The sequence below is a fragment of the Artemia franciscana genome, chromosome 20 (genome assembly GCF_032884065.1).
Source record: "Artemia franciscana chromosome 20, ASM3288406v1, whole genome shotgun sequence".
NCBI classification, from domain to species: Eukaryota; Metazoa; Arthropoda; class Branchiopoda; order Anostraca; family Artemiidae; genus Artemia; species Artemia franciscana.
Genome location: NC_088882.1, coordinates 29,677,699 through 29,690,098, shown reverse-complemented (window position 1 = coordinate 29,690,098; position 12,400 = coordinate 29,677,699). Strand labels below are relative to the sequence as shown.

The window sequence follows — 12,400 nt, the reverse complement described above, 5'->3', positions numbered from 1 at the left end:
CTATCTTACTTATCAAGATATTAGGGTTGTCAGACAAGTAACCCTGGAAAATGCGAGATAATTGAAGTCATTTATGAACAAAAATCCAATCTTTTCAAAAATATAAAACAAATTGTGAACTTATGGGCAAATAGTAAAAAGGGACAAATAATTGTGAAATATGGCACAACTTCCAGGGGTGTCTAAATAAGCTATGTTTATAGGGAAGTAGACGTAATCAGTGTTGTTAGTCGCCTAGTTGCCTACAGTCCTTCAGTTGACAAGTGGCTGGCTAGATGTTTGTTGTTATCTTTTGCAGATTACATCCAGGGAAGCTACTTTTCAGCGGGTAAGGGATGCTCGAAGGCACTCTTGGTGCAATAGTGTGACAAGTACTAGGCGCTCTTGACTCCAAAATCTCTTAGGGCCCTCATTCCTCCCTCGTGTAGGAACTGTATTTCCATTCCAGTTTAGGGGATTCCTCTAAAATGAGGAGTTTTGAGATCTTACAGGGGCAAATCCTTTCATTTGGGGACTCCATTGGTTTCTAGACACAATACTCAGTCTGGGGGGAGAACACGATCCAAGAGACAATTCTCTGTGTGAAGGGAAAAGAGAATCAACAGGCGATTCTCCATGTGAAGGGAGACCAAGAAACGGGTCTGTGAGGAAGGAGAAGCCTGGAGTCTAAATGCAAATATAACACAAAATCCCTGTGATTTACCACCTCAAAGTTTTATCTTCGCTGATACATTCGGGGAGTCTGAAGTATGGCATTCTAACAGCTAAACTAATGATTCCTCGGTCTGAAATGACTGAAATACATTCTACAACATATTTTGGCACAAGGAATTGGTGTGGTCAGGACTGGCCCATTTTTCTTTTGCAGGCCTTCCTCCAGAACCGTCCTAAATTTTACACAAGTCTATTTTGCCTCCAGAGGGAGAAGACTTTGTGATGGGCCAATGGGCCTGTACGAAATTGGAAGGAAAATGATTCTTGTATTTATTTGTTAAGCCCTTAGATGGCGTAAAAGCGATTCAAGTCCCAGCTACATTTAGTCCTCTTTTGTTTCGTCTTAAAAAGTAACTATTTCTGGATTTATTATCCTTAGAGCATAGCCACGTAATTTATTTAGGCTAAAAAGTAAAAGGCAAAGCATTGCTCAAGAAATGTGAACAAAATTAACTCTTTCTACTAAGTCCTTCTAGCTCGACTTCATCTTATAGGACTTTTTTTTTTCATTTCTTTTGCTTTTCTACAGTGGCGTAATTTCGTCAAAATCGAAACTTGAAGGGGATGGAGGAGCAAAGATGGAGCCCTTTGTCCAAAATAAAGTGAAAATAGCAGTAAAAACTAAAAAGAAGCCATTTGGTACCACAGAGGCACTATTTAGTACTCTAAAAAAGCTGTAAGTTTACTTTAAAAAAAGAGAAAAAAGAGATGTGTTTCTGTAGATCCTTAAATTTATAGGTTTATATTAGTTTAGACTCAATTTTGGAAGAAACTAAATTTCAGAAGGGGGTAGGGGAATGAGGTTTGGGGGAGGGGAAAAACAAGGTTAGGGAGGGGCAGTTGCACCTTCCAGCTCCATAACAAATTACGACCCTACTTTTCTATGGTTTCGAACCTTAGAGTTGTTTAATAAGCTTTGATCAAATTCTCCTATAAAACTGGAGTTCTACTTGAAGGCATCTATTCTTCAAGACAGTCTTCTGGGCTTCATGGTTAGTAAGAAGATGGAATTATAGAATTACTCAAGTAAATGACAAATGAAAAGGACAAATACTTATACAATAAAGTAAGCAATCATTTATTTGATAAAGTCTCACTGTTTCGTGTCTGTGTATCTTTCTTAGGTGATTGAAAATTCAGCTTTTGTTTCCATATTTGAAGCAAATTTAATAATGTCTTAATAAAACTTACATTGTTACCATGTAGTATATATGGAAAACTAGTTGTTTTAATTCAGGGAAGGAAATTTTCTCTACAAGATGTTTTTCCTGCATTCCTCCTCTTAGATTAAAAAAAATCTCTTCGTGGTATTATTATTGAAAAGGGGCTTGTTTTTTTTTCTTTGTATTTTTGTTAAAGAAATTGAAAAAACAACGAGATTCCCCTGCCTGGAATCTGGAGAATATTGGATTTCGCCCCCTCTCCCCTTCCCCTTGGGCTGTGTGTTTACAAATCTATTTTGAGCAAGGAATACAAAAAAAAAAAAAACCTCGGAAACTTGTTTAAATGCATTGCGCTACGTTTTAACGAGTCGGACAAAAATATCGGGGATTAGCTCATTGGGTCCAGCCTTGTCCCCTAGTTTCCATGAATTGGCGCTTTTGATCAATACCAGTGGTGTCGACTGGTGGATTGACAATTTTTATTGTAAATCAGGGTGTTTTTTGGGGTATTTTTGTAAAAGAAAGTAAAAAAAAACAAGAGAATTGTTCTCTCTGGATTTCGAAAAAAACTCTTCTCTGTCCCCCACCCCCTTAATTGCCGTGAATTAACGTTATTCATCAATGCTGGTTCCGATCATTGTCAGCTAAAGGGCCAAGAGAATATTATCTCTGATTTAAGATGTTATCTTTTCTGATTTTGGCTTTTTGAGTGACAATTTTGTCCAAGTCTTGATTGGAAAATTTACCGTTTACCATTAAAATTTGGAGATAAACTTTGATATTATGGGAAATGTTTCGTACTGTTTACAAAAATCTAAAAACAAAGTGATAAGTTAATTGAATGTTATTTGAGAATTGGAACCGAAATAAATTTTGTGACAAACTTTGTTACTCGTATTCTTATAACTTTTTTGACAATCCTTGTTAAATTTTCGCTTCTCGGCCTTTTGGCTAAGATCAAAGTGTAGTATCTGTTCTTATCAGTTTTATATCTGATAAGGCCCCTACATGGGGCCCAGAATATTAAACTGATTTTTGGAAACCGGAGGGATGTCGGGGCTTGCTCCGCTCCCTTCACGCGTTGGCCCGGTATTGCAGTACCTCCGGGATCAGTGCATTCCTTTCGAGGGGAAACCAAAGTCCATGAACCCTAACCAATAGTGGGTTCAATACATTATTCAAAGTGAAGAGAGGCTCTGCCGTTAGTTACTTAGTCCTTGAATACATTTAAAATCATTTTTTTTTCATATGAAAAAAAGAAGAAACACTGTATAAAATTTATAAAAATTAATGGTGAAAAAGCCAATGGGTGGACGCCATAATTAATTTAAAGTGCCCAAGCTGGATCCAAGTCTCCATGCATCCTTATCGAAAATAGTTCGTAATTATAAACTGCTGAAATTTAAATTGAGCCAATATTCGATAAAATGGCTGAAGCGATTGTTTTTGGCCTCAGGCGGCTTGGTTCTGCGGTGAGTTCTTGATAGTAGTAATGACTAAAGCCCCTCCCGCCCCCCCTCTATGATTGTTAGAGAGAAAATAATTGGCAAAGTCAGTAGAACGGTTACTGGGTTCTCAGAAATTAGAGTTTCAACTTTTCAGTCAAATTGATAAGAGAGTGAGAAACCCCTGATTTTCTTTTCTCAAAAAGGTAAACTTGCATTTAAACAATCTAGAGGCTTGCATATGAAAATGAAATGGGGCATTCCTAGTTTCAAAAACAATTCAGAGACTTGATTCACTGCTGAGAAAAAAGTTTTGTAAAGCTGCATCTGTTTAATAAATTAGAGTTTCTGAGTGGCATTCAAAGCAACCGGATTTATGTCGAAAGACATTAGTAAAATGTTAGTTTTGAACAATTCATACTTACCTGGCTGGGGAGCTGCCTTGATCATGAAGGAGGTGCTCCTAGGGTGAGGCCTTTCTATTGCACTTCGGATTGGCTGACCCCTGTTATTACCCCAAGTGGGGGTAACTCAACAGCGTAATTTTTGGTAGTGGGGGACTGCGTTCGCGCGGGCTTTTTTAGAGTACTAAATAGTGCCTCTGTGGTACCAAATGGCTTCTTTTTAGTTTTTACTGCTATTTTCACTTTATTTTGGACAAAGGGTTCCATCTTTGCTCCTCCTCCCCTTCAAGTTTGGATTTTGAAGAAATTACGCCACTGTAGAAAAGCAAAAGAAATGAAGTCGAGCTAGATGGACTTAGTAGAAAGAGTTAATTTTGTTCACATTTCTTGAGCAATGCTTTGCCTTTTACCTTTTAGCCTAAATAAATTACGTGGCTATGTTCTAAGGATAATAAATCCAGAAATAGTTAATTGTTAAATAGTTAATCCAGAAATAGAAATAAATCCAGAAATAGTTAAAAATGACGTCAATTATCTCGCATTTTCCAGGGTTACTTGTCTGACAACCCTAATATCTTGATAAGTAAGATAGTATCTAAATAATATTAATATCTAGATAAGTAATCTTGAAATATTAAAACATACAACAATTGTGTAGACTAGTCTGCCTTTCGGCATTCAAAAATTTGTTAAGACTCATCAAGTGCCCCTCCCCACGGTAATCTTTAGTAAAAGGCGAAAGATTAACTCGATATGAGGAGAGGCCAGAGCTATTAAAATTGCTAAGGTTGACTTGGGTATATAAAAATAAATCCCCTAAACTGGAATGGAAATACAGTTCCTAGACGAGGGAGGAATGAGGGCCCTAAGAGATTTGGGAGTCAAGCGCCTAGGACTTGTCACACTATTGCACCAAGAGTGCCTTCGAGCATCCCTTACCCGCTGAAAAGTAGCTTCCCTGGATGTAATCTGCAAAATATAACAACAAACATCTAGCCAGCCACTTGTCAACTGAAGGGCTGTAGGCAACTAACAACACTAATCACGTCTACTTCCCTATAAACATAGCTTATTTAGACACCACTGGAAGTTGTGCCATATTTCACAATTATTTGTCCCTTTTTACTATTTGCCCATAAGTTCACAATTTGTTTTATATTTTTGAAAAGATTGGATTTTTGTTCATAAATGACGTCAATTATCTCGCATTTTCCAGGGTTACTTGTCTGACAACCCTAATATCTTGATAAGTAAGATAGTATCTAAATAATATTAATATCTAGATAAGTAATCTTGAAATATTAAAACATACAACAATTGTGTAGACTAGTCTGCCTTTCGGCATTCAAAAATTTGTTAAGACTCATCAAGTGCCCCTCCCCACGGTAATCTTTAGTAAAAGGCGAAAGATTAACTCGATATGAGGAGAGGCCAGAGCTATGAAAATTGCTAAGGTTGACTTGGGTATATAAAAATAAATCCTAGTAAATCCTCGTGGTTTTTTTTTAACAAGGTTCGAAAGCAATAAGAAATTCAATGTTCAATCAAGTAAATACGGGCCAAAAAATCATATGATGCGAAAACATATTCAATGAACAGCAATTCATGGGCAACTTTAATGACATGCTACTAAAACTACATCCGCAGAAAATAACATAAATATTCAGTAATCAGGCCCAAAAATAATTGTAATGTAGCTGAATGGTCGATCAATTGCTGTAGCCAAAGGCCCCCCTATTAAAATATTCCAAGAAGCTTAGCGGTAGTGAAGGAATTCTTAGTCTGATATGTTGCCAATACAATAGACTTGATGAAATGTGTGGTGACCAAGGGCATTTCACTTTTTAAGACTAGCCTTTGTGACTTAATTTAAATTTCAGCAATTGGATTCGATTCCTAGTTCAATTTAAAAATCAGTATTTGATAATTACGGAGTATTTTCAAAAACAAAATGCATCAGGAATTCAATCAGTTTAGGCAATTTAATTTAATTATGGCGACTAGTCATTGATACCCCATCATTTGCTTTAATACAAGACTAAGAAAAACAAAATGTGTTTATTTAAGAGATGTTCTAAATTACTTGGTTTAAACATTATCAATTTGCATACTTTTTCCTTTCAGTTCACAAAATTGCAACATAGTACGGGCTCAAAGGAAGAAACCTATTCAATGTGTGGACAGGGGTCCGCGCGAACGCAGTCCCCCACTACCAAAAATTACGCTGTTGAGTTACCCCCATTTGGGGTAATCACAGGGGTCAGCCAATCCGAAGTGCAATGGAAAGGCCTCACCCTGGGAGCAGGGTTGCCACCTGCTCGTGTCCAAAGTGTGCTATTTTTCTCGAGAACAGGGTGCTACATAAGTGCTACACAAAATTTTTGCTAAATATGCAATTTTCGCGTAATCCTGCTTGGTGTTGATCAATGGTTTGATCTTGGTTTCGATCACACAAAGATTACAGCATTTCTACGAATACCTTTGTTATTTTCACTAAAGCATTGTACGCACATGCGTAATAAGCTGCGTGGCGCTTTGAGTTGCCAGGGATAGAAAAATTGTACTCTTTTTAGTACATTTTTTTCAAAGTAGTGAGTTGGTAGTACATTTGAAAAAAGTAGTACTTTTGCAGTACATTTTAAGAAAAGCAGTACTTTTTGAAAACAAATGTACTCTTTCTTCCAAAGGTGATCTAGTTGTATTTTGTCATAAATATGTTATCAGATTACCTTAAATTTAGTATTTGTGAGCTATTCAAATGAAGACAGCTATACAAAATTACGAAACATCTAAATGTCTAAAAACATTTGTTTTTGATATGTTATTCAAAACTTCCAAAAATTATTTCAAGGTGTTTCAAGCGGGATCACACGAGGTTAAAATAAATTATTGTTAGTAAGAATCTTCAATCCCGGCTTCATTTTCCAGACGCTTGGGGCTTCCGGACAGTCAAGCCAACCCTTCCGTATTTTCATGATAATTATGATAGCTAATGTCACTGTCTACCAGTGTTTCCTAGATGTCCCTTTCAAATATCTATCTTTGCTTCACAGTCGCAACTGTCAATCAAAGCCAGGCTTCACCTTTCGGATTCCAGACAGCCGTTTTTGTCAAGATCTATTTTTCCTTGTGCAGCATACGCGGCGCTTTTCGAGTACAAACTACCGCTGCGGCAGTGCAGAACGTCTTCTTGCACCTTCTTATTCATATTTGAACTATGTTTTCGAACCAGTTTTACTATAGCTGTCCAGTTTATCAAGTTGCAGTTGCATTGCATTACACACTGCATACAATTCGAGAGTAGTTTACGCTAGTTTCGAAAAGTCTTTATCTTTCAGTGAACTGAACTTAGTGAACTGAGGTAGTTTTTAGAGGCAAAGATTTCTGAGGCTAAAGGTTTTTTCTAGCGGAAAAACAAGAGAAAAATACACTCGGATTTAAGCAATGCGTGAAGCATGTGGTCGAAAGCAGGACTATTATTCGACTCATCTAGTAAAACTAGGCAGTAAAGAGGCTTTAAAGGCACAGTAAACTTGACAAGGCAACTTTCGACCGTCAAACCGGCCTGGGGGGCTTAGATAAATGTACAGGGACTTATTGTCGACAGGACCCCCCTTCTTTGTTATCTCGAAACCCCTCCTTATTATTCTCAGAGCTAGCTGGCAGGCCCTTGCCCCTTATGCACTGTAATTATGCACTTATGTACTGTAAAAGTTCGCCTTTTTACGTGTAGACCATAGTCAAACGTCACATCGGTAAAACGGCGTGGGTTCGATTCCTAGTTGTGGCACACAAACCTTTTGCTTTTTTTCTACTAAACCAAAAATCGAATTTTCGGAAACTGCCCGGAAACTGCAATGGTCGTAACTAGAATTTTTCTTACTCTCAATATCGACTCAGGGCACAATCTTGATATGTCAGCTAGCTGCCCGAGTCAACTTTGAGTCAAGTTTACTGTTCCTTTACGGATGCCCAGCTTTTTTTTATCCAAATCACTGGTTTATTAGAGATCATTTTCTATTGTACTACAGATCATTTTCGAAAAAAATAAGAATGACTCTTGAATCAGTCGCAAAAATCTATTTCCTCTTCCTCATTTTGATCGACGCCAGTTGCGTTGCTACAAATGAGATTTACTTTCGTGGATCTCGATGCTCCCTTCCACTTCTGGAATGAAAGACGAAGACTGACATCTATTTTCCAGGAGTTGCTGGAAACTGAACTCACAGTTTCAGTTTGGAGACGATTTCTAATTTTTGTTTTCAAATTGTTCATAATAGAAAATTGCCTTTCTGCGCTTGCGCTGGAATGAGGAAGAGCACACAATGTCAACATAACCTTGGAAATTTCCAAATATACTGGCCTAGATATGCGGTCCTTGACGTCACTCAGCTGCTTCCAAAAGATTCCAGGATCATCGCTGGGTTCAAATTTCGGGAGATCCTCTTTACTGTCGGCCAGCTTAGTCCACAGAACTTCCAGCTTATCTCGTAGAGTGTCACTTTCACCTTCCCTGTCGCCAAGCAGGTTCGGGAAACGGATCATGAGTGGAACAATAGTATCCCAATCCATTCCTCTAATATGCAAATATATAGCCCAAATTCTTTTCTAAATTATTATATTTTCATCACATTTTGGTATTTTTCATAAGGACTAACCTAACTTCACTTCTCGAGTGTTAGTGGTATAATACATAAGTACCAGCCCATTTATGTGCCACACATTATGTATGGGTTTGCTGAACTCTCAGACCCTCACCTTGTCTGGCTCTCTTTTACCAGATAGTTGGCCCCATTTGTTGGATTTTTGACAAATAATCCGTTTTAATAGCACGTAATAAAATTATAACAAATTCACCAAGGACTCCTTTTCAGTGAAAGGCATCCAACAACCCATGAGACACGAGCACCACCAGGAAATTCCCCAAGGGTGGACGGTGAATCCTTTATTTTTACCTTATTTTTACCCCTTCCCTCCTATTGATATTCGCGCCACGAGTTTCTCTATTCAAATTAGAAAAAGAAAATAATAAAAAAAAACCCTCTTCCCTCCGATTGATATCTGTACCATGAGTTTCTCTATTCAATTTAAGTTAATCTATTCTAAGTTAATAAAAAAGTTGCTAAAAAAGTTAATTCGGGAATGTTTTTCTACACTTCACAGTGTAACTATCGGAGAATATTTCGTGAGTATTTACGCCCTATAGTAAATATGTTCCTATTTGTTTTACCTATATTTCACCACTGTGTTGTACAATCCTCCAAATTTCATTTCAACTGTTCTTTTTATTCAGCTACTGAAAGCATAGTCACAATATTTGGCAACCAAAAGACATTTGGCAACATTGGCATTTGGCAACCTTCGCATAAAAGACATTTGTGGCCATATCCATAAGTCATGAAAACAGTACCAACTAATGAAGGTACAAAACCTATAATTAAAGAAGGCATCTTTTAAGAATTTGGATGAAAAATATGCGGCTATTTTCTATGAACAGCTCCCGAAAGACAACTATCATCATATACCTGAGGGATATTTCCATTTTAAGTAGTTTAAAAGAATTCCTATGGTCTTTATTAAAAGAGCTTCCTGTCTTAATGTAACAAAAGAAATCAATAATATAAAACGTTTCAGTAATAAACCATTTATTAATGGGTTAGATGCATTTATAACATTTCTACTATAAGTTAAGCTTGTGCAAGTTTATATAGAAGACATTTTATGTAAAATATTTGTATAAGGTTATAAAATTTAATTCATATATAAAATTGTATAAATTAAATATACAGAGCAACGAAAGTAAAAATGATAAAATTAAGATTTAAATGAAAATTATACACAATTTTTCATTTCAAATATTTCAACAAGTTTAGTCCATAGGCCTACTATATTTATACTATACAAAGAAAAGAAGGGCGGCTCTTGTCTACGAGACAAGGAGACAACTTGACTCAGTAACTGATTAAATAAAAAACAACAGGTTTTTCAACTGAAAGTAAGGAGCAACATTAAAACTCAAAACAAACAGAAGTTATCACGTATATGAGAGGGGTTGCCCCCTCCTCAGCATCACTTCTGACGCTGAAGTTCGTCGACACCTTAAAAAAAACTTATTGTTTTAATTAAACAACCCTTGTGTTTTACGAGTCGCTCTTTAAAAAATGGGGCAAAATTGAAACTTAAGCGTGAAGAGCGAGGTGTTGAGGAGAGGGCAGCCCCTCCTATACTAATAACTTCTGTTTGTTTTAAGTTTGAGTGTTGTTCCTTACTTTCAGTTAAAAGAACTTCTTTTTGTTTAATTTCTGATCGTTTTTTAAATAATGGCCCCTATTCTGGGCCCCTAGATGGGGCCCAGAATATTAAACTGATTTTTGGAAACCGGAGGGATGTCGGGGCTTGCTCCGCTCCCTTCACGCGTTGGCCCGGTATTGCAGTACCTCCGGGATCGGGATGCCCAAGCTGGATCCAAGTCCCCATGCATCTTTATCGAAAATAGTTCGTAATTATAAACTGCTGAAATTTAAATTGAGCCAATATTCGATAAAATGGCTGAAGCGATTGTTTTTGGCCTCAGGCAGCTTGGTTCTACGGTGAGTTGTTGATAGTAGTAATGACTAAAGCCCCCCCCCTGTATGATTGTTAGAGAGAAAATAATTGGCAAAGTCAGTAGAACGGTCACTGGGTTCTCAGAAATTAGAGTTTCAACTTTTCACTCAAATTGATAAGAGAGTGAGAAACCCCTGATTTTCTTTTCTCAAAAAGGTAAACTTGCATTTAAACAATCTAGAGGCTTGCATATGAAATTGAAATGGGGCATTCCTATTTTCAAAAACAATTCAGAGACTTGATTCACTGCTGAGAAAAAAGTTTTGTAAAGCTGCATCTGTTTAATAAATTAGAGTTTCTGAGTGGCATTCAAAGCAACCGGATTTATGTCGAAAGACATAAGTAAATTGTTAGTTTTGAACAATTCATACTTACCTGGCTGATGAGCTGCCTTGATCATGAAGGAGGCGCTCCTAGGGTGAGGCCTTTTCATTGCACCTCGGATTGGCTGACCCCTGTGATTACCCCAAATGGGGGTAACTCAACAGCGTAATTTTTGGTAGTGGGGGACTGCGTTCAGGGCTGCCAAATTTTTTTTTAAGGATTGTGTCATATTTTTTCCAAAAATGTGCTTTTTGTGTCATCTCAGATTCCATAATGACTCACAAAATGTGTCATTTTTTTTGCCATAAGTGGTATCATATTTAATTGTCAAATCTTTATTTAGAGTTTTGAAGATATAATCTTTTCCAAATCAGTTCAAAAAGGAGTAAACTTAACCTTATCCTATTATCTTGGGATCATGACCTTTTTATGACGTCATGAAAGAAATAGAAACATTCGATTAAATTAATGTTACACACTATGAATTTGTGTCTGGGCGGCCAACGAGGCAAGTTTACTTTAATAAAAGTTTTAGGGACAATCAACTCCGACAGCAAATTGAAAATAGACTTTTCGTATGACGTCGTAAACGTAATCGGCTTTATTGGCTAAGCTTTTTATTTACTCAATATGTAAGCCATTCAACCAGCTTCAATCTAGTATTTCTGTCATATTTTTTGGTGCCTTTTTAGGCCAGATGGATTATTCTGAAGGAAAGAAATCTCTGGAAATTTGTAATCTTGTCCAAGGTTGGATACCCCTCCTATACTCCTAAAAATGGGAGTTGCTGCTTATGCACACAGCTTTGGTAAACTGCATGCTGTTTAATTTTTACTATTAAGTACGTACTCAATCAAGAAACCAATTAAGTTCAGAAATTCAGCATGCATTTTGATTTGAAATTTCCGCCTATGGCTGTTTTTTTTGCGTAGTTTAAATTTTAAATACGGTGATGGCATCTGTCCTGTATTCTGCACTGTTTGTGTACTACTGCCACCGTTAGGCAGCGCTATTCCCTTCCATTAATTTGTACCTTTTCTGGAGGTAGAAAATTGAAACTTTACTTTTCTTTTATTACCATTTAAAAATCAAGACTAGGATGACAAAAATGTGCCATTTTTGTCGATTGTGTCATTTTTTATTGAAAAATGTGTCATTTTCGTCGATTGTGTCATCATTTCGACTGAATGTGTCATTGTGTCACGCAACATCAAATAGTGTCATTTTAACACAAAATTTGTCAATTTGGCAGCCATGCTGACAATCCGATTCACAGCTACGATCCTCAGATTGATCTAACATTTCAAAAATTATTTAAAACATTAATTTTAATAGATATTGAAGACTAAACAACACCAAAAGTATATAGACCGTCGTGTAAAATTTCTATTAGATTTGTACCGATTGTTTTATCTGAATATTAAAACTCCAGAATATTAATTATATATCAAGCACTGTTATTAGTGTATGTAAAAAAAATTTCATTGGATAATTACATAAGATAAATAACTTCAAAACTGATTTAAGTCATACGAAAAGCAAATGTTTTAAAGATTAAAGCTGAAACGAATAGTTATTGCCTATGCAAAGCCCTGTTTCTTCTTGGTATTACATAAAAAAAAAGTTTTTTTTTAAATTAAGGAGCGACATTAAAACTTAAACGACCAGATACTATTCTGCATATGAAAGGGGCTGTCCCCTCTGCAACGCCTCTCTCTTTACTCTAAAGTTTTCTTTATTGTTT

At 36.6% G+C, this 12,400-nt stretch overlaps 5 non-coding genes and 2 pseudogenes across 5 annotated transcripts; 4 read left to right on the top strand and 3 right to left on the bottom strand.

The window, feature by feature from the left end:
* Positions 1-2,808: 2,808 nt before the first annotated feature.
* LOC136040506 (U2 spliceosomal RNA) lies at positions 2,809-3,000 on the top strand. The gene has a single exon (XR_010620783.1). It is a non-coding gene; the product is annotated as a U2 spliceosomal RNA (small nuclear RNA).
* Positions 3,001-3,739: 739 nt separating this feature from the next.
* LOC136040484 (U1 spliceosomal RNA) lies at positions 3,740-3,903 on the top strand. Its single transcript, XR_010620767.1, has one exon. It is a non-coding gene; the product is annotated as a U1 spliceosomal RNA (small nuclear RNA).
* A 479-nt stretch (positions 3,904-4,382) lies between these two features.
* Positions 4,383-4,498, bottom strand: LOC136040454 (U5 spliceosomal RNA). Its single transcript, XR_010620741.1, has one exon. It is a non-coding gene; the product is annotated as a U5 spliceosomal RNA (small nuclear RNA).
* A 551-nt stretch (positions 4,499-5,049) lies between these two features.
* Positions 5,050-5,165, bottom strand: LOC136040453 (U5 spliceosomal RNA). The gene has a single exon (XR_010620740.1). It is a non-coding gene; the product is annotated as a U5 spliceosomal RNA (small nuclear RNA).
* Positions 5,166-5,907: 742 nt separating this feature from the next.
* LOC136040497 (U1 spliceosomal RNA) lies at positions 5,908-6,059 on the bottom strand (annotated as a pseudogene).
* Positions 6,060-9,955: 3,896 nt separating this feature from the next.
* On the top strand, positions 9,956-10,185 carry LOC136040442 (U2 spliceosomal RNA; annotated as a pseudogene).
* A 514-nt stretch (positions 10,186-10,699) lies between these two features.
* LOC136040492 (U1 spliceosomal RNA) lies at positions 10,700-10,860 on the top strand. The gene has a single exon (XR_010620773.1). It is a non-coding gene; the product is annotated as a U1 spliceosomal RNA (small nuclear RNA).
* Positions 10,861-12,400: the final 1,540 nt, after the last annotated feature.